This window comes from Mus musculus, chromosome 4 (assembly GCF_000001635.26).
Source record: "Mus musculus strain C57BL/6J chromosome 4, GRCm38.p6 C57BL/6J".
Lineage (NCBI taxonomy): Eukaryota > Metazoa > Chordata > Mammalia > Rodentia > Muridae > Mus > Mus musculus.
Genome location: NC_000070.6, coordinates 52021739 through 52047190, shown reverse-complemented (window position 1 = coordinate 52047190; position 25452 = coordinate 52021739). Strand labels below are relative to the sequence as shown.

The 25452-nt window shown below is 38.2% G+C and overlaps 1 long non-coding RNA gene across 1 annotated transcript in view; it reads left to right on the top strand.

The window, feature by feature from the left end:
• C630028M04Rik (RIKEN cDNA C630028M04 gene) overlaps window positions 1-25452 on the top strand; it is an 83017-nt gene that overhangs the window by 3920 nt on the left and 53645 nt on the right. The window contains exon 2 of the long non-coding RNA NR_040668.1: window positions 11536-11664. This is a non-coding gene — a long non-coding RNA (RIKEN cDNA C630028M04 gene). The remainder of the gene's footprint in view (window positions 1-11535; window positions 11665-25452) is intronic.

Here is a 25452-nt window from a genome sequence, read left to right as displayed (position 1 = left end):
TCTCATTTCTGATTTTGTTAATTTGGACACTGTCTCTGTGCCCTCTGTTTAGTCTGGCTAAGGGTTTATCTACCTTTTTGATTTTCTCAAAGAAGGAACTCCTGGTTTTGTTGATCCTTTGTGTAGTTCTCTTTATTTCTACTTGGTTGATTTCAGCCCCGAGTTTAATTATATCCTGCCATCTACTCCTCTTGGGTTTATTTGCTTCTTTTTGTTCTAGAGCTTTCAGGTGTTCCATCAAGCTGCTAGTATATGCTCTCCTAGACTTTCTTTTTGGAGGTACTCAGAGCTATGAGTTTTCCCCTTAGCACTGCTTTCATTGTGTACCATAAGTTTAGGGATGCTGTGCCTTCGTTTTCATTTAATTCTAAAAGTTTTTAATTTCTTTCTTTATTTCTTCCTTGACCAAGGTTTCATTGAGTAGAGCATTGTTCACCTTCCATGTGTATATGTTCTTTCTGTTGTTATTAAAGACCAGCCTTAGTCCTTAGTGATCTGATAGGATACATGATATTATTTCAATCTTCGCATATCTGTTGAGGCCTGCTTTGTGACCCATTATATGGTCAAATTTGAAGAAGATAACACGTGGTTCTAAGAAGAAGGTATATTCTTTTGTTTTAGGATGAAATGTCCTATAGATATCAGTTAAATCCATTTGGTTCATAACTTCTGTTAGTTTCACTATATCTCTATTTATTTTCTGTTTCCATGATTTGTTCTTTGATGAGAGTGGGGTGTTGAAGTATCCCAATATTATTGTGTGAGGTGCAATGTGTGCTTTGAGCTTAATTAAAGTTTCTTCTATGAATGTGGGTGCCATTGCATTTGGAGCATAGATGTTCAGAATTGAGAGTTCTTCTTGGTTGATTTTTTTCCTTCCATGAGGCTGAAGTATCCTTTACCTTTTTTGATAACTTTTTGTTAAAAGTCCATTTTATTTGATAGTGGAATGGCTACTGCAGCTTTTTTCTTTGTACCATTTGCTTGGAAATTTTTTTCCAGCCCTTTACTGTGAGGTAGTGTCTGTATTTGTCCCTGAGGTGTGTTTCCTGTATGCAGCAAAATGCAGGGTCCTGCTTACATATCTAATCTGTTAGTCTATGTCCTTTGGTGAATTGAGTCCACTGATTTTAAGAGATATTAAGGAATTTTGATTGTTGATTCCTGTTATTTTTGTTGTTAGAGTTGGAATTATATTTGTGTGGCTATCATTTTTTGGGGTTGTTGAAAGAAGATTACTTTCTTGTGTTTTCTATGGTGTAGTGTCCCTCCATGTGTTGGAGTTTTCCATCTATTATCCTTTGTAGAACTGAAGTTTTGGAAAGATATTGTGTAAATTTGTTTTTATTTATTTATTTTTTTTATGGAATATCTTGGTTTCTCCAGCTATGATAATTGAGAATGTAGCTGGGTATAGTAGACTGGGCTGGTGTTTGTGTTCTCTTAGGGTTTGTATGACATCTGACATCTGTCCAGGATCTCCTGGCTTTCAAAATCTCTGGCAAGAAGTCTGGTGTAATTCTCATAGGTCTCTCTTTATATATATATATATATATATATATATATATATATATATATATATATATATATATTACTTGACCCTTTTCCCTTACTGCTTTTTAATATTCTTTGTTTTGTGCATTTGGTGTTTTGACTATTATGTGTTGGGAGGAATTTCTTTTCTGGTACAACCTATTTGAAGTATTGTAAGCTTCTTGTATGTTCATCGGCATCTCTTTGTTTAGGTTAGGGAAGTTTTCTTCTATACTTTTGTTGAAGATATTTACTGGCCATTTAAGTTGAGAGTCTTTGCTCTCTTCTATGCCTATTATCTTTAGGTTTTTCTCTTCTCATTATGTCCTGGATTTCCTGAATTTTTTTACATTTTGCATTTTCTTTGACTGTTGTGCCAATGTTTTCTAACATTGCCCATGACGTTCTCTCTTGTAGTCTGTTGGTGATGCTTGCATCTATGACTCCTGATCTCTTTCCTAGGTATTCTAACTCCATGACTGTTTCCCTCTCTTTGTGATTTGTTTATTGTTTCTATTTCCATTGTTAGATCCTGGATAGTTTTGTTCAATTACTTCACCTGTTTGGGTGTGTTTTTAGTAATTCTGTAAGGGATTTTTGTGATCCGTCTTTATGTGTTTCTACCTTTTAACTGTGTTCTTGTATTTCTTTAAGGGAGTTATTTATGCCCTTCTTAAAGTCCTCTATCATCATCATGAGATTTTAAACCTGAATCTTGCTTTTCTAGTGTATTGTGATATCCAGGACTTGCTGTGATGGGAGAACTGGGTTCTGATGATGCCAAGTAGCCTTGGTTTCTGTTGTGTTGGTTCTTTTGCTTGCCTCTCACCATCTGGTTATCTCTGGTTTTAGTTGGTCTTGCTGTCTTTGACTGGAGATTGTTCCTCCTGTGAACCTGTGAGCCTGTGATCTAAGGTGTGTCAGCACTCCTGGGGAAACCAGTTCTATCTGGGTATGATTTGGGTATCTAGGAGCTCTGGGATGTAAATGGACACTGGAATGATCCTGTCCCTGGGTACTCCACTGTTCCTGTTCCTTTTGCACTCCTGGTGGGTTCCTCTTTGGGCATTAATTCTAGCAAATGAAGTGATCTCACCTGTAGGCTTAGGAGTGAGTGAGAGAACATCTCTCTCTTAGCAGGAATTGCATATTTTCGGCTTTAGACAGCCTTAGCTCCTGAGTGTAGAAGGAGACTGGAAGCTACAAATCTTTTAATATTTGTTGTAATCACATTAGTCACCCACTGTTTATGTTTCTTCAACTTTACAGTTTTATAAAATTCAAAGCTCAGTCTCATTCCTCTTTGTGGAATTTTCTTATTATATTTTAACACATTTAATGAATCAACCCTATAACCCTTTGAACTAGTCATTATCACCTTTGCCTGCCTTATAAAAAATGTTGAATACAGAGCCTGTGTTCCAATTTCAGTGTGATTTTGAGCTAAGGGAGGAAAATCCAGAAGATCTTGATATTTTCCACACTGGTCCTCCATTTGACTTTTCTGTTTCTTTAAGTTTTATAAAGCCTCAGTGTATATTTTTAAAGTTTGTCCAGATATTTTTAGTCTTTATTGTAGTACTTGAGTGCTCAGGTATTATGTTATATTACTCTCAGATATAGAGAAAAGCAATGGAGGTCTCCATTTGACTTCCAGATAGGGTGACAGCACCACCTTCCATTGTGTCTGGAAGAACACACTGGTTTTCCTAGTATAGTTACCAGAGTGTTCATTCCACCCTAGACAATTGTTGGACCTCATTTGTTCAGATACTGAGGTCTAGTGAGGAAGCCTGAGCCTTTGCTCGAGTTTAGAGACCTGTCTTATTTACTTCTGTCCTGGAGTGACACATTACGACCTGCTTAAGCCTGCCTCTGCCTAGCTACCAATGATGTGTCAATTTCTTATAGGGCTCCATGAGATCACCCCACACCCCTTGTCTTCTCATACCACCCCATATGTCATCTCACCCCATACCCTCTGTCACCCTTCCCTGCCTCCTATGTCATCTCACCTCATCAAAAATCTCCACCTCCTTCCTCAACCCTGTATAAACAAAAGACTGATACAATAAAACAAGTTCCTGCTTTGACAGACTCCAGGCCCTGGGTGTGTTATTTTGGGCCATGACACTCACCATCTCACTTCAGCCAGGAGATACTTGGCTGGACCATGTTTTCTCCTCTCAAACTACACCTGCCAGCAGAGTGCTGACAGACAATTACAGGATAAAGGTTGAATTAGTTTCCCTACTTAAGCTATCATATTAATTTTTAAAGATTTTATCATATATTTATAATATGATTACTTTTAACATATCTCACTTCAAATTAATTTTCATGTCTTGGTACATTGCTTCTATTGCTAAAATTCAATTATATTTTGGATAACCAATTGGTGTCAAATAACATATGAGTAGGTTATATTTAGCATATAGGAATATATGTATTTATATAAACAGTTATGCATACAGCAATAATTAATGAAAATAGTGGTTAAGTATTTGAAAGAGAGAAGCTAGGAATGTAGAGAAGGGTTTAAAGATGGAAAGGGAAAGATAAATGATCCAATGATATTAAAATGTCAAAAGATAAAGGAAATAATTTTAGAACTCATAAAAATTAATTACTTTTAATGTTATGTTCATTGAGCCTATTTTCTCCTTACAATTGTTTAGCCTTAGTTTTAAAAATATTATTGAATTCAATGTAGTTTTTCTTAATTTATGATTCTTCCTTGATTATGCAGAACTTTAACTATCTGAATTTTTGTTAATTTCAGATTCAATAGTGTATTCTATATTTTGAATGTCATATGATCTCAGTAGATAGGAAAAAATATCAAATATAGATAAGTCCTGGTTTCTCAGATTGGTAAAGGCACATGATGGTATAATAGTCATTTGTAATCCAGTTCAAAAATTTTTAGCAATAACATTAAATGCTTGAATTATTATTTTTTTGTTTTATAAAACGGGAATAGTTACTCTTCTTAAATATTTTTGAAATTTCTTTCCAATGTCAATATTTCATACAAATACACCTTTTGTCTGCTAGTATAATTGTCAAAGTTTGCTCAAATTTTTTTCTGAAAGGAGATTCTAATAAATATTACTTAGAATTATACTACTGGCAATCATGCTCTGATGCACTGTGTGTGTGTGTGTGTGTGTGTATGTGTGTGCACATGTATAAATTCTGAAAGCACTGCATAAAAACATAGACAGGAAAATATTTGTCAGTTTTCCAAAGTCATTCCTTTGAGGGTACATTAATGAATATTCATATATTTTGGAAATTTTATTTTATTTTATTTTATTTTCCATTTTTTATTAGGTATTTAGCTCATTTACATTTCCAATGCTATACCAAAAGTCCCCCATACCCACCCACCCCTACTCCCCTACCCGCCCACTCCCCCTTTTTGGCCCTGGCTTCCCCTGTACTGGGGCATATAAAGTTTGCATGTCCAATGGGCCTCTCTTTCCAGTGATGGCCGACTAGGCCATCTTTTGATACATATGCAGCTAGAGTCAATAGCTCCGGGGTACTGGTTAGTTCATAGTGTTGATCCACCTATAGGGTTGCAGATCCCTTTAGCTCCTTGGGTACTTTCTCTAGCTCCTCCATTGGGAGCCCTGTGATCCATCCATTAGCTGACTGTGAGCATCCACTTCTGTGTTTGCTAGGCCCCGGCATAGTCTCACAAGAGACAGCTACATCTGGGTCCTTTCGATAAAATCTTGCTAGTGTATGCAATGGTGTCAGCGTTTGGATGCTGATTATGGGGTGGATCCCTGGATATGGCAGTCTCTACATGGTCCATCCTTTCATCTCAGCTCCAAACTTTGTCTCTGTAACTCCTTCCAAGGGTGTTTTGTTCCCACTTCTAAGGAGGGGCATAGTGTCCACACTTCAGTCTTCATTTTTCTTGAGTTTCATGTGTTTAGGAAATTGTAGGAAATTTTATTTTTTGAGAATTTCATGTGTGAATGCTACATTTACTATCCTTCTATGCTGCCTCCACTCCCTTTCTAACTCATGGGCTTTTTCCCCCCTCTAATTATCACTGTTAAACCCAACCTTCCTCAAGACCTCCCCCTCCTCCCACATATATGTAATCTGCTGGGTCCATTTAGAATTCCTTATATGTGTATGTTTTTAGGGCTGACTATAGGACCAGATCACTTACTGAGAGATTTTGCCTTCTGCAAATGACAGAAGTTGTACTCATGAAACATCAACAACATGGTTGTCTAAACAGTATTTGAACAATGACAATTCCAATTATGTGCCACAGAATCTCAAAGGGGCTTCACAGCTAGATGAAGAGCTACTGGTAGTTAATGACTGCTGAGAGAGTAAGAATCAGTCTTTCGCAGGGATGAGTCTCCTAATTGGCTCTTCATGTTTACTTCCCTACTATAGCCTGGCTTTTGTAGCTGGATCAGATGATAGAAGATAGACTGAACCAAGGTGGCCACTAATTGTTTCCCTTGATATTCTCTGTTTTACAGAATGCAGTTTATGTTTCTATGATATAAATGCAGAGATGACTTTAACTGTGCAGGTTCATGTGCCTCAGAGGAAATGCTCTTTTTTTAAACAAAAAAACTTAGAAGCAGAATGTTTCAAAGTCTAAACTTTCCAAAATTAAGTTCTTCTTATATATAAGTTGAAGACATGTTAAACACTGCAAAAATTGCTTTGGGGAGAGCTGGGGGGTGATATCCAATTAAACTGAGAGTCTGGATTTCTGTTTGATCTGTACTAATATTTTACAATTTTACTAATCTTGCTTTTGCTGTGATGTTCTTTCAAGTCTCATAGCTTACGGGAAACTGTTTCATGTCCTTTGGAAATCATGTTTCTCATCTTATGAAATGACAGTGAACTAACAGTGGGTTTTTTGTTGTTGTTGTTGTTTTTAAAAAAATCAAAAATTATTTTAAAAAATTATTGAAATCAGAAGAGTTTTAACCTGGGTTGAGTATAATGATGGAAAGGGAGTGAGAAGAGATGGTAGTTATGCTTAGAGAATCATGTATACATTGATATATTTATACATGTTTACATATATGTATGTGTGTGTTTAAATGAAGTTATGCCACTTGAAGTGATAATGTTTCTCCTAAGAGCTAGAGACATAGACTATCTAACACAAATCTCAGTATTAGACATGAGGAGTCTCATTTTGAGTTGTTGTTGGTTAAGGGAGTTCAAGAACCTCTCCAAACAATATTAAATATTGCTGTGGCCTTAGCTGCTTCTCAGAAGTTTAAAGTAAGTCCCTATTGCTGAAAAAGTATGTACTTTTAACATGGACTCTATGGAATCAAGCTGAATCTAACTGAAAGCTCCCTCCCTCAGTATGCTCTTTTAGAGTACAGGAAGATCCTTTACAAACTGCCAAGAGGAAAGGCAACCTGTAGTTGTATTGTGATGTCCAGGAGTAAAACAGTGGCAATTGTGGCAAGATAGCTAAATAGTGCCATACTGCCACTTATATATGGCTAGTAACCAGAGTGGTGTAATGGAAATTAAGATCTGTTTAACAGAATTCATCCTTGGCATTGTAAATCTAGATAAACACCTGTGGATGGTAAAGCCATGGAGCCTAGAAGAGAGCAGCCTACTGACATGCCACTTTCCTAAACCAGTATAATTTCTAGCTTCATCCGTGTGTATTTATCTTTATACTCACTTTCTTGTAGCTCTCACACATCATCAAAGATGTTTCTTTTTGAATCAGAAGGATATTAAATAATGACACAACTGGTCAAAATTCAGAGAGCAACTGACCCTAGGGTGCTAAACCCAAATGATACAAACTACAGCACAACTCCTACACCAAAGCCTTTGGGTGCATCTTGGAAGAGGAAGTTAGTAAAGAGATTGTAAGAGCCAGAGGACTATAAAATCTGCTGTTGGATTGTGATATATATATATATATATATGCACATATTTTGAAATTTCAACAATGTATCTGCTAAACAAGACCTGAACAATGATAATACCAGTTAGCATGGTAACATGGATAGGGGAAATCCCATAGTGACCTGCTGCAAGTTAATAAGCTACAGAAAATTAATGACTGCTGAGAGAGGGTAAGTCAGCTTTTCCAAGGATGAGGACCCTAATTGGTTATCAAATACCAAGTGATCAGCCCTAAATACACATATGTACATAACACCAAATAGACTCAGATGGTTAGATTTCTACATTAAATCATTTAAATTTATATTTATATGTAGCAATTAAGGAAAACAGGTCATGATTTTGAGAGGAAGTAGAGGGGCATGGGAGGAGTTGGATGGAAGAGAGGGCAATAATACAAATATAAGTAAACATACCTGGGCACTGTGAAATGGAAAAAAAAATGAGATCTTAACTCAGGTAAAAATGATGAACAAGTTTAAGCCAGAACTAGGTTACAGTAAATAAAATTATTCAAGATATATTTATGTTAAATATATCCATCTTACTAGAAAGGACCAAAAAGGACATGCATGGTATATACTCACTAATAAGTGAATATTAGCCAAAAGTGTACAGAATACCCAGGATACAATCCACAGAACTCAAGAAGGTTAATAAGCCAAAGGACCCAAGTGAGGATGATTTAATCCTACTTGGGAGGGAAAAGAAAACAATCATGAAGGACAGGTGGTAGAGGGAGGGATGTATCTGGGTGGTAGGGGGAAGGGGAAAAGGGAACAGGATTAAGTATTGGGGGTGGAGGGAAAAAGGATTCTAGCTTGAGGGCAAGCAGAAAGAATAGGAACAGGCAACCTCAGGGGTATGAGGTGGAGGGAAACTCTAGAATGTACCAGAGACCAGGGAGGTGAGCAACTCTCAGGACTGTAAGGGAGGGATTTTAGATAAAAATGCCCTACAGTGGGGAGAAGGAACTTGCAGAGTCCATCTCCCGTAGAAAGACAGGGCATCAAATGGAAGGAAGGGGTTCCATCCCACAGTCAAAAATTCTGACCCAGAATTGTTCCTATCTGAAAGAACTGCAGGGACAAAAATGGAGAAGTGACTGAGGGAAAGGAGGTCCTGTGACTGGCCCAACTTGGGATCCAGGTCAAGGAGAGGCCCTGAGGCCTGACACTATTACTGACACTATTGGTGTGCTTACAGACAGGAGCCTAGCATGGCTGCCCTCTGAGTGGCTCAATTGAGCTGACTGCGACAGAAGCAGATACTTACACCCAACCAATCGACTGAAGCCAGGGACCCTTGTGGTTGAATTAGTGAAAGGCTGGAAGAAGTTGAGGAGGAGGGCAACCATATAGGCAGAACAGCAGTCTCAACTAACCTGGACCCCTGAAATCTCTCAGATACGGAGCCACCAACCAGGCAGCATACAGGAGCTGGTCTGAGGCCCCTGACACAGCGGAGGACTGCCTGGTTTGGCTTCAACAAGAGAATATGCCCCTAAACATTGAGAGACTTGAGGCCCCAAGGAGAGCAGAGGTCTAGAAGGGTGGGGTGGCATGGGTGGGGGCATGAGGACATCCTTTGGGAGATGGGGGAGAAAGAATGGGAGGAACTGTCAGAGGGCAGACCGGGAGAGGGATAAAGGCAGGACTGTAAAAATAAAAAAAAAAAAAAAAAAAAAAAAAAAGGTTAAAGATAATTTAAAGAAGTATATCTTATCAGAAACTTTTATTTTTAGTAAATTGTAAAATTATGTTTATATTGAAGAATCATTTTTTAAAAAGCTTCTCTATTAATTTTAAATTCTGGCCATCTACTAGTTTAGTTCAATTTACTAAATTGTATGAAGCTTAACTGTCTATATAAATTATACTGGCACCTAATTCTACCCAGGGGCTGAGACTTAAATCGTGGAAGGCAAGAAGAAATACACATAATGACCAATAACACATCTACACATCTTGGGTATGTAGTGAAGTGTAGCTCAACTTATAATACCACTTTGGTGGAGTGTATTTTCCTAAAAGAAACATCCAATCCTTTGCTCAAGGTCACATAGCCTCAGCTTCACAGCTTTGGTTTTTAGTTGCATAGTAGAAACCATGCCCTAGTTTTAGACATCATTTACTTTGTAAAGTATATTTTAAGCCATTGAATTCTGGTTTCAACTTGGTTTAAAGATTGGTAGGTAGGTAGGTAGATAGGTAGATAGATAGATAGATAGATAGATAGATAGATAGATAGATAGACAGATAGAGATTATTGCTGGTCTTGTGAAATTATTGTGAGGTTAAATTGGAGAATGAACACATTAGTGCTTTTAACGTCAGACTGGACTGCGCAAACATTAGATATTATTTATATCCTCTTAAAGTAGTCATCATCGCTAGGTTTTACCATCACATTCAGCAGTGAAAGGCATTCATGCATTAAAGAGTTCTGTTCTGACAAGGGAAAGATAACAGCGGGCTAAAATGAATGCTTCCTAATCCCTATCCACTCATCCGCGGAGCTGTGAATTGATAATACTCGTCCGGAATTTTCCACTGTAGCTTGCAAGCATCAAACGGTTGAGGATGGAGCTAAGCTGTTCAGCCCCTGGCAACATTTATCTACAGAGGTTCGTATCTCTTCGCTTACAAAGTTGTAAAAACAACCTGCCAAGATGAAAGGCAGCAAATATTGCCTCACATTTATGTATGGCAGGTTATCCTATCCTGAAGAAGTATTGACTTCTCTGTCTACACTTTGCAAACACCTGGTAAACGCTCTTAAGGGTGAAGGCAGATTTGCCCAACGCTTGATACCAGTTTAAAGCAGTTTGCCTTTTCACAAGAGTAAAGGTTTTAAAAGTAAGGAACTCATCCCCATGGTTTCATTTGTAGATCACACTCCTAGTTTTTATAGACTTTTACATGCTTTCAATTCATATCTCTTTTTAAAAGAATAGGTATTATTTTTATATCTTTATAGACAGTTCCAGCACATCTTTGAGAATATTGTAGAGTGATTTCTTTTTCCCAAATATAAAAGTGATCTCAGAGCTGAAGAGATAGCTCAGTACTTGAGAGCTTGTGGTGGTCAGTTTTTGTTGCTGTGACCTAAGCTGGGGTCAGCTGATGAAAACAGGAATCCTCACTTTACAGTATCTAGCAGTATCATCTGTGAACAAGTCTGTGCATCGTTTTTTGACTGATGATTGGTTGGCAGGCCCCAGCGATGTAAGAGAGGGAACTAAGCAAGCCATGTGGAGCAAACCAGTAAGCAGCTTTACTTCACAGTTTCAGCAGGTGTCCCTCTTTGAGTTCTTGCCTTGATTTTCCTCAGAGAAGGATGGTGATTTGGAAGTGTAAGTCAAAAGAACCCTTTCCTCCCCAAGTTGTCTTTGGTCATGTTGTTTATTTCAATAATAGAGAATCAAAGCAGGGCACAGTGTAAATGGCTTTCACAGAGCAGCTCAGGTTGATTTCCAACACTCACTGGCCAGATCAAGCCTGCAATAACTTCAACTCTTGTGGAGTCTAAACCTTTTAACTCCATGGGTACCTGTACTCAAGTGTGCATACCCACACACAGCCACATCCCATAACGTTAAAAAAGTTAGTTTCATATCCTCATACAGCCAAGGCTGCACAGAGAAACCCTGTCTCAAAAACAAACAAACAAAAAAAAAACCAAAAAAACCAAACAAACAAAAACAGAATTGATGTTATAATGTACACGAAAAGATTAAGTTTTATACTCCTTATGAACAGAGGTTATGACTGCAGCTTAGACATCACTGAGTTTTTCAGTATGGTTTAGCTGTAAATGTTTAGAGTCAGGATTAGTATGGGGGGTTATCTTTGTTTGTATTCATATTTGCATCACTTGAAAAACAAAACATTATGTCAATGAACTGTTTAGGACTTCAGGCATTTCATGTTATATGTACCCAGACAAAGAGTTCTTCCTTTATGTCCCTAAAATCCAAATCTTCAACTTTAGCTCCTAAGAGAAAGAGTACCTAATGACAAATTTAATATTTACTTTGTGTTTTTCACACTGGGTTATCAGGATGCTGGACCGAAGTTTAACAGTGCTGTTGGAAGGATCAGTGGACCTTGGCTGTGAACCTCAGTGGTCAGCTTTTATTCAACTGTACTTTTCTTCTGTTGATTGTGTTCCATATTTCTACATTGTTTGGTAGGTGCTTTCTTCTTCCTTTCATTACCAATCCTTTTTTTTTGTTGTTGTTGTTGTTGTTTTTTTTTTTGTTGTTTTTTTTTTTTTTGTTATGGTCTTCATTTGTTTTCAAAGCACAATATTGTATTCCTTGAATTGAAGGTTGGAATTATTTTTTTCTGATAATAGATTTTATAAGATCTAATGTCCAGGGGCTCTAACCTCCAGAGCAGGTGAGGAAGCCATCTTGTGTCCTGGGTCCCTCAGAGACCAGTCTGCACAAGTGAGCACATGGACTGGAGAAGTGACACAGCTTCTGGGACAGACCCCATTTCAGGCTCCAGACATCCAGGCACCTTCCCTACCAGAGGAGAGGTGGCCCCCTAGGAGGGCTCTGACTGCCAGAGCAGGTGATAGAGCCATTTTGTGTCCCAGGTCCTTGGAGACCAGTCTGTGCAGGTGAGCACATAAACTGCAGAAGCAACACATCTTCTGAGACAGGCCCTGTTTTGGTCCTTCATCTTCAGCCAGGAGGCAGGTCTGAACGCCAGACCTCTGTGCACCTTCCCTGCAATAGGAGAGCTTGCCTGCAGAGAGTACTCTGACCACTTAGGCTCAGGAGAGAGCTGGAGTTCCAGGAGTGCTGATAGTGGCTAACAGAATCACGGGAGGAACTAGCTCTAACCAGAGACAACTATAGCAACTAACGCCAGAGATTAACAGATGGCAAAAGGCAAACATAAAAATCATACTAACAGAAACCAAGACTGCTCACCATCATTAGAACCCAGCACTCTCACTTCAGCCAGTCCTGGATTCCCCAACACACCTGAAAAGCAAGAATCAGATTTAAAATCATATCTCATGATGCTGGTAGAGGACTTTAAGAAGGGCATTAATAAATCACTAGAAGATATACAAGAGAACACTGCTAAACAGTTAGAAGTTCTTAAAGAGGAAACACAAAAATCCCTTAAAGAATTACAGGAAAAAACAAACAGGCAATGGAATTAACAAAACCATCCAAGACCTAAAAAGGGAAGTAGAAACAATAAAGAAAACCCAAAGTGAGACTACTCTGGACATAGAAACCCTAGGAAAGATCAGGAACCATAGATGCAAGCATCAGCAACAGAATACAAGAGATGAAAGAGAGAATATCAGGTGCAGAAGATTCCATAGAAAGCATGGACACAAAAATCAAAGAAAATGCAAAATGGAAAAAGATCCTAACTCAAAACATTCAGGAAATCCAAGACACAATGAGAAGACCAAATCTACGGATAATAGGAGTAGATGAGAATGAAGATTTTCAACATAAAGGGCCAGCAAATATCTTCAACAGAATTATAGAAGAAAACTTCACAAACCTAAGGAAAGAGATGCCCACGAATATATAAGAAGCCTACAGAACTCCAAATAGACTGGACCAGAAAAAATTCCTCCCAACACATAATAATCAGAACAACAAATGCACTAAATAAAGATAGAATATTAAAAGCAGTAAGGGAAAAAGATCAAGTAACATATAAAGGCAGGCCTATTAGAATTACACCACACTTCTCACCAGCGACTATGAAAGCCAGAACATCCTGGACAGATGTTATACAGACCCTAAGAGAACACAAATGCCAGTCCAGGATAGTATACCAAGCAAAACTCTCAATTACCATACATGGAGAAAACAAGGTATTCCATGATAAAAACCAAATTCACACATTATCTTTCCACGAATCCAGCCCTTCAAAGAATAATAAAGGGAAAACACCAGCACAAGGGTGGAAACTCGACCCTAGAAAAAGCAAGAAAGTAATCCTTCAAGAAACCTAAAAGGAGACAGCCGCAAAACCAGAATCCCAACTTTAACAACAAAAATAACAGGAAGCAACAATTACTTTTCTTTAATTTCTCTTAACATCAATGGACTCAATTCCCCAATAAAAAGACATAGACTAATAGACTGGCTACGTAAATAGGACCCAACATTTTGCTGCTTACAGGAAACCCACCTCAAGGAAAAAAACAGACACTACCTCAGAGTGAAAGGCTGGAAAACAATTTTCCAAGCAAATGGTCTAAAGAAATATTCTGGGGTAGCCATTCTAATATCGAATATAATTGACTTCCAATCCAAAGTTATCAAAAAAGACAAGGAGGGGCACTTTATACTCATCAAAGTTAAAATCTACCAAGATGAATCCTCAATTCTGAATATCTATGTTCCAAATAAAGGGCAGCCACATTCATTAAAGACACTTTAGTAAAGCTCAAAGCACACATTGCACCTGACACAATAATAGTGGGAGACTTCAACACCCCACTCTCACCAATGGACAGATCCCAGAAACATAAACTAAACAGAGACACATGGACACTAACAGAGGTTATGAAACAAATGGATTTTATAGATATCTACAGAACATTTTATCCTAAAACAAAAGGATATACTTTCTTCTCAGCACCTCATGGTACCTCCTCCAAAATTGACCATATAATCAGTCACAAAACAGGCCTCAACTGATACAATAATATTGAAATTATTCCATGCATCCTATAAGATCACCTCGGACTAAGGCTGATCTTCAATAACAGCATAAACAAGAGAAAGCCACCTGGAAACTGAACAACACTACTCAATGATGCCTTGCTCAAGGATGAAATAAAGAGAGAAAATAAAGACTTTTTAGAAGTTAATGAAAATGAAGCCACAACATACCCAAACTTATGGGCCACAATGAAGGCAGTCTTAAGAGGAAAACTCATAGCCCTGAGTGCCTCCAAAAAGAAACTAGAGAGAGCATACCCTAGCAGCCTAACAGCACACCTAGAAGTTCTAGAACTAAAGGAAGCAAATTTACCCAAGAGGAGTAGACAGCAGGAAATAATCAAACTCAGGGCTGAAATCAACCAAGTGGAAACAAAAAGAACTATTCAAAGAATCAACCTAACCAGGAGCTGGTTCTTTGAGAAAATCAACAAGATAGATAAACCCTTAGCCAGACTAACTGGAGGGCACAGGGACAGTATCCTAATTAACAATATAAGAAACAGAAAAAAAAAAAAAAAGAAAGACGTAACACCAGAACATGAGAAAATCCAAAACATGATCAGATCCTACTACAAAATGCTATACGCAACAAAACTGGAAAACCTAGATGAAATAGACAACTTCCTAGACAGATACCAGGTACCAAAGTTAAATCAGGATCAGGTTAATGATCTAAACAGTCCCATTTCCCCTAAAGAAATAGAAGCAGTCATCAATAGTCTCCCACCAAAAAAAAAAAAAAAAAAAAAAGACCAGGACTAGATGGGTTTAGTGCAGAGTTCTATCAGACCTTCAAAGAAGATCTAATTCCAGTTCTGCACAAACTATTCCACAAAATAGAAGCAGAAGGTACTCTACCTAATTCATTCTATGAAGGCACAATTACTCTGATACCTAAACCACAGGAAGAACCAACAAAGTTACAGAACTTCAGAACAATTTCCCTTATGAATATCAATGCAAAAATACTCAATAAAATCCTCGCAAACTGAATCCAAGAACACATCAAAACGATCATCCATCATGACCAAGTAGGCTTCATCCCAGGGATGCAGGGATGGTTTAATATACGGAAATCCATCAACGTAATCCACTATATAAACAAACCCAAAGACAAAAACCACATGATCATCTTGTTAGATGTGGAGAAAGCGTTTCACAAAATCCAACATCCCTTCATGATAAAAGTCATGGAAAGGTCAGGAATTCAAGGCCAATTTCTAAACATGATAAAAGCAATCTACAGCAAACCAGTAGCCAACAACAAACTAAATGGAGAGAAACTCAAAGCAATCCCAATAAAATCAGTGACTAGACAAGGCTGCCCACTTTCTCCCTACCTATTCAACATTGTACTCGAAGTCCTAGCCAGAGCAATTTAACAATAAAAGGAGATCAAGGGGATACAAATTTTAAAGGAAGAAGTCAAAATATCACTATTTGCAGATGATATGATAGTATATATAAGTGATCATAAAAATTCTACCAGAGAACTCCTAAACCTGATAAACATCTTCAGTGCAGTAGCTGGATATAAAACTATCTCAAACAAATCAATGGACTTTCTCTACACAAAGGATAAACTGGGTGAGAAAGAAATTAGGGCAACAACACCCTTCACAATAGTCACAAGTAATATAAAATACCTCGGTGTGAATCTAACTAAGGAAGTGAAAGATTTATACGATAAGAACTTCAAGTCTCTGAAGAAAGAAATTGAAGAAGATCTCAGAAAATGGAAAGATCTCACATGCTCATGGATTCGCAGGATTAATATAGTCAAAATGGTTATCCTGCTGAAAGCAATCTATAGATTTAATGCAATTCCCATCAAAATTTCAACTCAATTCTTCAACGAATTAGAAAGGGCAATTTGAAAATTCATCTGGAATAATAAAAAAAAGAAACTAGGAAAGCAAAAAATTCTTCTCAATGATAAAAGAACCTCTGGTAGAATTACCATGCCTGACCTAAAGCTTTACTACAGAGCAATTGTGATAATAACTGCATGGTACTGGTACAATGACAGACAGGTAGCTCAATGAAATACACCTGAAGACCCAGAAATGAATCCACACACCTATGGTCACTTGATCTTTGATAATGGAGCTAAAACCATCCAGTGGAAAAAAATGACAGCATTTTCAACAAATGGTGCTGGCACTTCTGGTGGTTATCATGTAGATGAATGCGAATTGATCCATTCTTATCTCCTTGTACAAAGCTCAAGTCTAAGTGGATCAAAGAACTCCACAAAAAAACCAGAGGCACTTAAATTTATAGAGGAGAAAGTGGGGAAAAGCCTCGAAAATATGAACACAGGTAAAAAATTCCTAAGCAGAACAGCAATCGCTTGTGCTGTAAGATCAAGAATTGACAAATGGGACCTCATTAAATTGCAAAGCTTCTGTAAGGCAAAAGACACTGTCAATAGACAAAAAGGCCACCAACAGATTGGGAAATGATTTTTACCAATCCTGAATCTGATAGGGGACTAATATCCAATATATTCAAAGAGCTCAAGAAACTGGACTCCAGAAATTCAAATAACCCCATTAAAAATGGGGCAGAGATCTAAACAAGATCTGAATTCTGAACTGAGGAATACCAAATGACTGAGAAGCACCTGAAAAAATGTTCAAAATCCTTAATCATCAGGGAAATGAAAATCAAAACAACAATGAGATTCCACCTCATACCAGTCAGAATGGCTAAGATCAAAAATTCAGGTGACAGCAGATGCTGAGGAGGATGTGGAGAAAGAGGAACACTCCTCCATTGCTTGTGGGATTGCAAGCTTGTATAACCACTCTGGAAGTCAGTCTGGCGGTTTCTCAGATAATTAGAGGTAGTACTACTGGAAGATCCAGCAATATTTCTCCTGGGCATATACCCAGAATATGTTTCAACTTGTAATCAGGACACATGCTCCACTATGTTTATAAAGAACCCAGATGTCCCTCAACAGAGGACTGGATACAGAAAATGTGGTACATTTACAGAACGGAGTACTACTCAGCTATTAAAAACAATTTATAAAATTCTTGGACAAATGGATGTATCTAGAGGATATCATCCTGAGTGGGGTGACCCAATCACAAAAGAAGTCACTTGATATGCACTCACTGATGAGTGCATATTAGTCCAGAAACTTAGAATACACAAGATACATTTTGCAAAACACTAGAAAATCAAGAAGGAAGACCAACGTGTGGATACTTCATTCCTCTTTAGAATAGGGAACAATATACCCATGGAAGGACTTACAAAGATTGAAGCTAAGACAAAAGGATAGACCATCCAGAGACTGCCCCATCCAGGGATCCATCCCATAACCAGCCACCAAACCCAGATACTATTGTATATGCCAGCAAAATTTCGCTGAAAAGACCTTGATATAGCTGTCTTGTGTGAGGCTATGCCAGTGCTGGCAAATACAGAAGTGGATGCTTACAGTAATCTATTGAATGGAACACAGGGCCTCCAATGGAGGAGCTAGAGAAAGTACCAAAGGAGCTGAAGGGGTCTGCAACCCTATAGGTGGAACAACAATATGAACTAACCAGTACCCCCCAGAGCTCGCATCTCTAGCTGCATATATAGCAGAAGATGCCTAGTTGGCCATCATTTGGAAGAGAGGCCCTTTGGTCTTGCAAACTTTATATGCCCCAGTACAGGGGAACGGCAGGGCCAAGAAGTGGGAGTGGGTAGGTAGGAGAGCAGGGCGGGGGGAATCTACAGGGAACTTTAGGGATAACATTTGAAATGTAAATAAAGAAAATATCTAAAAAAAAAAAAAAGAACCAAAGAAACATTACAAACCAATAAATAAGCAAATAAATAAACAAACAAATAAATGTAAAAAATGGTTCTTTGAGAAAAATTAAAAAAAAAAAAAAAAAGACCTACTGCCCAAAACTTGCCTAGCTTTGTGAACATGTGGTTAAGAGTTTGTGTTTTATTTCCGTGTTTTCAGCTATATTTTATGGAACTACAAAATAGCCAGTCTCTAAAATTTCTCTAATAATGACATGTTATTTCTCTTAATTGCTAATTTATTATATAATATTCATAGTATGAATTCTTTTTTACTGGATCTGTCTTTAAATTTCTTTTTTCACTCATATGTAAACCACTTTTTATTTATTTAAATGCAAGTATATACTAAAGAGAAGCATTGGGAATGTGTTCAAATGTCACGCTTGAGTAAAACCAAAATGACTAAAAAGACGAATAGAGATTCTATAGTGGCTAACATCATGGGAACCAACTCTTTCCTAAAGCAAAATAGAATAGAGTTCCTGGAGCTCACTTCTGTCCTTTTTTTTTTTTTAAGATATTTTCTTTATTAACATTTCAAATGCTATCCCGAAAGTTCCCTATACCCTCCCCCCACCCTGCTCCCCTACCCACCCACTCCTTCTTCTTGGCCCTGGCATTCTCCTGTACTGGGGCATATGATCTTCTCAAGACCAAAGTTCTGTCCTCCCATTGATGGCCAACTAGGCCATCCTCTGCTACATATGTAACTAGAGACACAACTCTGGGGGGTACTGGTTAGTTCATATTGTTGTTCCTCCCATAGGGTTTATTCTCTGCCTTGTCAATAAATGCTCATCACTCCGTGGCTGGGCAGAATAGAGAATAGGATTGAAACTCCTAGGAGCCAGGGAGAGGAGAGGAGAGAGAGAGAGAGAGAGAGAGAGAGAGAGAGAGAGAGAGAGAGAGAGAGAGAGAGAGAGAGATTCAGATCTGCCATGAGGGGGAGTGGGTCTGAGAAGATATCATGAGAAAAAAACAACTAAAGCACAGATGGTTAGAACAATATCAAACTACAAGTATCATGGGGCTGGGGCTGGAGGTAGCCAGATTAGAATAGAGTATTTAACTACCCAGATATTGAGGTTCAGTTTGAAATAAATCTTGATTTCTTTGTGTGGTTAAATGGCTAGCAAAGGTAAAGCAGTACAGCTGCCTGATTAATCCACAGATTACACTTATATTAAAAATAATTCATATTACACTGTCTGGGGTACAATTTAGTGGCTCTTTTACACTATAAAGATCAGGGGAATTGGGGATGGTCCTGGCAGTGTTGTTAACCACACCCATGATATGGTTTTGTCTGCCTGCTGTTTCCCCGTCACTTTCCAATTTCCTCCTGAGAGCTGTCTGTTTTTGAATTTTTCAGAGTGGAGCTTTTCTCTTTAATGTCTTGTTTCTGACGGACACAGACACATCTATTTGTGTGAGATGTAACTGTTTTCCTATAAGATGAATTATTAGATTATGCTTCTGACACAGAACAGTGTTACAGTGTTATGTTCATGCTGAAGGAAAAATGAACTAACACAGGGGAAGCTCTGGATTGCATGAACCTCATCAGAAGTGTTAGAAACAGACTCATAAGAATAATTATTTTAGCTGTCACAAACAGTTTAATAGACCATGCTGCTACATAGTTAATTGCAATTCCTGTGCCACTTTTACTTCTTAACCATGAATATTTCTGAGTGTGTTGAAGTTATTTAACATAATCACCACCATCCAACTTCAAAAACGATGTGTTTTTATGTTCACATTTTATCGCACTCTCGCTGTTTAATTTGTGGTGAGATGTTTCAAATTCTTAACCAGCATGTCAAAGGGGGCCGTTTACAAATGTTTGAATTGCAAACAAACCTTGATACATTTAGTAAAAATCAGTAGTTTGAATTCTCTGAAAAAAATCATGTGTTAACTAGAGAGACTGCATCTACCAATGGTCCAGAATGGCTTATGTTTCTGTTATATACATGGAAGATTTTAGACCTTTCTAAATCCTTTGATTTGTTTGTTTGTTTTCAGTTATAGCACCAAGATTGCATGGAGAAGACTGAATATGATAGACATGTGTTCTATTACTAAGATGTCTATCACTGAGATGTCTGTCTCTGAGATGCCTGACCGTGTGATGCCTACCTCTGAGATGAATATCACTGAGGTGTCTGTCACTGAGATAACTTCAGTTATCATCTCCCCAACACTTCTCTCTCTCTCTCTCTCTCTCTCATTCTAAGTTGACTGGTTTGGCCCTAAAATCATTCTCCTCTAGTTCAAGAGATGTTGAACTTTATTTTGACATTTTGAGTTCTGGGGTTATAGTCCAGTATGATTTCAAATTTTTGAAACAAATCTGTTAAAGCAAAATTGAAATAAAATGAAAGAGAAAGCTGTGCATTTATGTTCACATAAAAGTTTAAAGAGTGTATAACAACAAAGATGAGTCATCTCAGAAAATGCAGTAGTAAAAACCGTAAAAACTACATATGAATTCTATCATAGGCTACTTTTAAAATATGGATCTTACTCATATTTTGTGTTCTCTTTTGCTGCTGGGTTATTATTTTCATTCTTCTCATGATCATAATTTACAGAATTCATTAATTGTTTTAGAATATAATTTGTTTCTAAATAAATTTTACAATTTATAATTTTTTATATTTTTATTATGCACATATGAATGTCTATGTGTATATGAGTGCAAGTGTCAATGGAGGCCAGAAAAGGGTGTAGGATTAAATGGATAAGGGGTGACAGGTGTTTGTGAATGATATCATATGGATGCTAGGAGCAAAATTTGGGTCCTCTGCATGAGACATCTATCTAGCTATGGAATTTATATTTTTATAGGAATTATGTATTTTATTTCTCTAGCATCATTTGTGGATAATATATATTTAAAGTATTTTAATTACCCACAGTCTTTTTAATGAGTTTATTTCAGATGGCATTGGCATAAACACCTGAGCTCAGTCATCCCCAACAACTAGGATCTATCTTTCATCTTGATATGTCAATCAAAATAGATATTCAACAGTAAAACAAGAAAAATGTATTCAATTTTCTCACATTGGGAAAAGAAAGAAGTAAAGATATACTGACTCCTAAGTTCACCTCTGGGTACCCACATAATTGGTTAGGTTTAAATAAAGGGAAATTATTATTCCTGTAATAGCAGTAGAAAAAGGCCATAGACTTGAAGAAGTGTGTAAATGTGTATGGGAGAATGTAGAGTGAGGACAGGGTAGGAAAACAATATTACAGTTCTATTATCATCTCAAAAATAAAATAAAAACATGAAAACATTTTTTTTTCCATTTTTTATTAGGTATTTAGCTCATTTACATTTCCAATGCTATACCAAAAGTCCCCCATAAACCCCCCCCACTCCCCTACCCACCCACTTCCCCTTTTTGGCCCTGGCATTCCCCTGTACTGGGGCATATAAAGTTTGCAAGTCCAATGGGCCTCTCTTTGCAGTGACGGCCGACTAGGCCATCTTTTGATACATATGCAGCTAGAGACAAGAGCTCCGGGGTACTGGTTAGTTCATATTGTTGTTCCACCTATAGGGTTGCAGTTCCCTTTAGTTCCTTGGGTGCTTTCTCTAGTTCCTCCATTGGGGGCCCTGTGGTCCATTCAATAGCTGACTGTGAGCATCCACTTATGTGTTTGCCAGGCCCTGGCATAGTCTCACAAGAGACAGCTATATCTGGGTCCTTTCAGCAAAATCTTGCTAGTGTATACAATAGTGTCAGCGTTTGGAAGCTGATCATGGGATGGATCTCTGGATATGGCAATCACTAGATGGCCCATCCTTTCATCACACTTCCAGATTTTGTCTCTGTAACTCCTTCCATGGGTGTTTTGTTTCCTATTCTAAGAAGGGGCAAAGTGTCCACACTTTGGTCTTCGTTCTCTTCGTTATAAAATATTGGATCCTTTGTTGTCTCAGCCCATTTCTAGCAATCTCGTTTGTCCTACTGTGTGGTCAGGGTCTTTCCTAGGAGATGTTGCTCTTCCTATTATTCAAGGCCGCCAACAAGAAAGATTAATTACAAACAGCTTATCACTCTGCCTTCCATTGATGTATAGATACAAAATGCAGGCCTAGATTTCAGTTTGCTTTTAGTTACCCTGCGTGCCTATGGGAGGAGTCCATGCTTTTCTACAGTAGTTTTGTTGTGGTTGTTTCATCTCTAGTCCTTCGTCTTTCTTGGCTTCAGCCTTGGAACTTTCAAGGCTTTTTTCAAATGTGCCTAGTTGTCTTCTGATTTCCACTCATCAGCATGAAATCTTTTCATTTGCATAAATGCTGGAAATGCCTCTGGTTGTCTCTGCTCTTCTTCGCTTACTGTCACTACTGCCAGTGCTCATGCTTACCGTGTTTAGTATATGTTTATGTCCTTTCTATTTACTGTCTGTGAGTTTGTGAAGATGACTTGTCGCCTAATTTGGCTTAATCATTTATTAGTTTCAATTTGCTGTTAGATGTTTCTTCTTTCATTAAAATCGTATTTTTATTAATGCTTTTAGAATTTCGTACAATATATTTTTATGTGTACTCTTCTTCTCAACTCCTCCCAGATCCTCCCAGACCTCCCTTCATACCCATCTTCCTATCTTTATTTACTTGACTTTTAATTCTCATCTACAAGAACTCATAATGATTGTGAAATCATTCACAAGACCTGTGAAAGATCAAGGCAGACAAAATCTAAGCCTGGAGAGAGGACCCCTAGCTGAGGAGTGATGTGCTATCAGCAGTTACCTGAAGGGTTGGGGCAGACTGTGACAAAGAGTAACAGGTAGAAAGAGGCAGTTTTCTTTAAAAATATGACCCCTAGGGAGTAGACCCCACTCCAAGGGATGATCACAGGAGTGTTTGTATATCACAGATTGGACTTCAGGTTTCTTGTGTTCTTAAGAAGAAACTGAAAAGATGGACAGGTAGATGGCAGACTGATACAATGATTATTACCTACGTAGCCCTGGAAGAAGTCACGTTGAAAAACAGGTAAAAATCACTCTTACTTTGAAAACATTGGATTGTAGCATGTCCTTAGGGAACGCACATTCCGATGATAACACATGCTAAACAACCCCCTGCCATCCTCCTTCACTGTTGTTATTGTGTGCACAGCTAGGACCTCTGGCGGATGTACTGCCTATACATATTAATGTTTGTCTCCAGTCAAAACTGTTGCGGTTTTTGTTTTTCTAAAGCAATTTTAATACCTCAATTTAAATCTATTAACACTGACATTTAGGATGTTACCCCATCATAACAAGGACGAATTCACTGTGTTGTGTTCCTTCCTGTGAAGAGGAATCAGGTTGGAATTAGGAGCGAATCCTTGTCTATAGTTGTGATCCTCGGTCACAGACTGATTTTGGCATGATTACTGATGTTGATTATGTCAGTTCAGACTATAAAAGCTCTCTTCCCCCTTATGTGACCATAGGACGATGTCTGCTGATAGTAAAGCTCAGGCTGTGCAAATATGAGGATCAGAGCTTGGACTCCCAACACTCTGATAAAAGCCAAGTTGAAGGCTGCATGCCTACATTCCGTACTGGGGAAGCAGTCTCAGGTGGATTCCTGGAGCTATCTGACCAGCAGCCTATTTCAATTTGTGAGCTTGAGTTTCACAGAAAGATCTTATCTCACCAGTAAGGAGTGACTGATAAAGACATTCGACAATGGCCTCAAGCCTCTCTCTCTCTCTCTCTCTCTCTCTCTCTCTCTCTCTCTCTCTCTCTCTCACACACACACACACACACACACACACATTTTCCATCATCACGGGACTTATAAGGTAAATGAACAGATGTGAAGCAATGATGGGAAGATATTGGCAAGGCTTAGTATAACACATGTTCCCACTGAACAGCTTAGAGTCAAGCTAGCTAGCAAGTATTTCTCATTCTCTGGCTACATATGGGATACAGATACCCAAGACTGACGTGAATGATCATCTATAGTGATATGTTACGAGGGGCAATTTATGGCTACTTTCTCTCATTTTCTTATTCCATTTATTTGTTTTTCTTCTACACTAGAACACTTAACCTTTCTTGAGCTCTAAGTTTAAAACTGAAGATTATAGTATAACTGACAAGAGTCCGTGCATACTATGCAGTATGTACCTGATGCACTATTTTCATAGATTGTTTTGTGGCCTCTCTCTCTCTCTCTCTCTCTCTCTCTCTGTGTGTGTGTGTGTGTGTGTGTGTGTGTGTGTCTTAGTTAGGGTTTTACTGCTGTGAACAGACACCATGACCAAGGCAACTCTTATAAAAGAGAACATTTAATTGGTGCTGATTTAAAGGCTCAGAGGCTCAGTCCATTATCATTGCCTGAAGCACAGTAGTGTCTAGGCAGGCATTTTGCTGGAGTTGATGATACATTTTGTTCCAAAGGCAAACAGGAGAAGGCTGGCATCCTCAGTCAGCTAGGAGGAAGCTCTTAAGGCCCACCAACACAGTGACACTCTTCCTCCAACAAGGCCATACCTACTAAGAGTGCCACTTCCTGGGTCAAGAATATTCAAAACCACCATAACAGTGTGTGTGTGTGTGTGTGTGTGTGTGTGTGTGTGTGTGTGTTGTATGTATGGTGTATGGTGTGTTTATGTGTGGTGTGTTTATGTGTGTGATGTGTGTGTATTTGTGTGTGTGTGCTGTGTGTGTATGTATGCATGTGTGTGTACATGTGTATATGTATGTGTAGTGTGTGTGCCAGGACATGTTCAAATGAGTCTGAGGGAGCATAAAAAGGACAGTCATCTGTTGACTTTCCTTGGCTTCCAAGTCTTCCTCCATCAGGGACAGAAACCTGGGTTAGTAGATTTAATACACTACAAGGTATGCTTCATGTCTGAGGGACCCTAGGAGGGATACTTTCATTAATACTAATGTCCCAACCCAACACTGCTTCCCTCACAGAGCTTATTTGCTTCTCATTTCATAAGGAAATAGCTGGCATTTATTTTAAAAGATATTTAACATTTTCTAGTTAGAACTTTATTGAGCTTATATTTATCTTTACATTACTTCCCTTTGTTTCTTAGCTATTTTCTTTATTTCCATTTCAAATATTATCTCCTTTCCTAGTTTCACCTCCAAAAATCCTCTGTCCCCTCCTGCCTCTTCCTGATCACCAACAAATCCACTCCTACTTCCTGGCCCTGACATTCTCCAATACTGGGACATAGAACCTTCACAGAACCAAGGGTCTCTCCTCCCATTGATGACCAACTAGATCATCCTCTGCCACGTAAGCAGCTACAGCCATGAATCCCACCATGTGCTTTCTTTGATTGGTGGTTCAGTCTCAGGGAGCTCTGGGTGTACTGGTTGGTTCATATTGTTGTTGCTCCTATGGGACTGCAAACCCCTTTAGCATCTTGGGTACTTTCCCAAGCTCCTTCATTGGT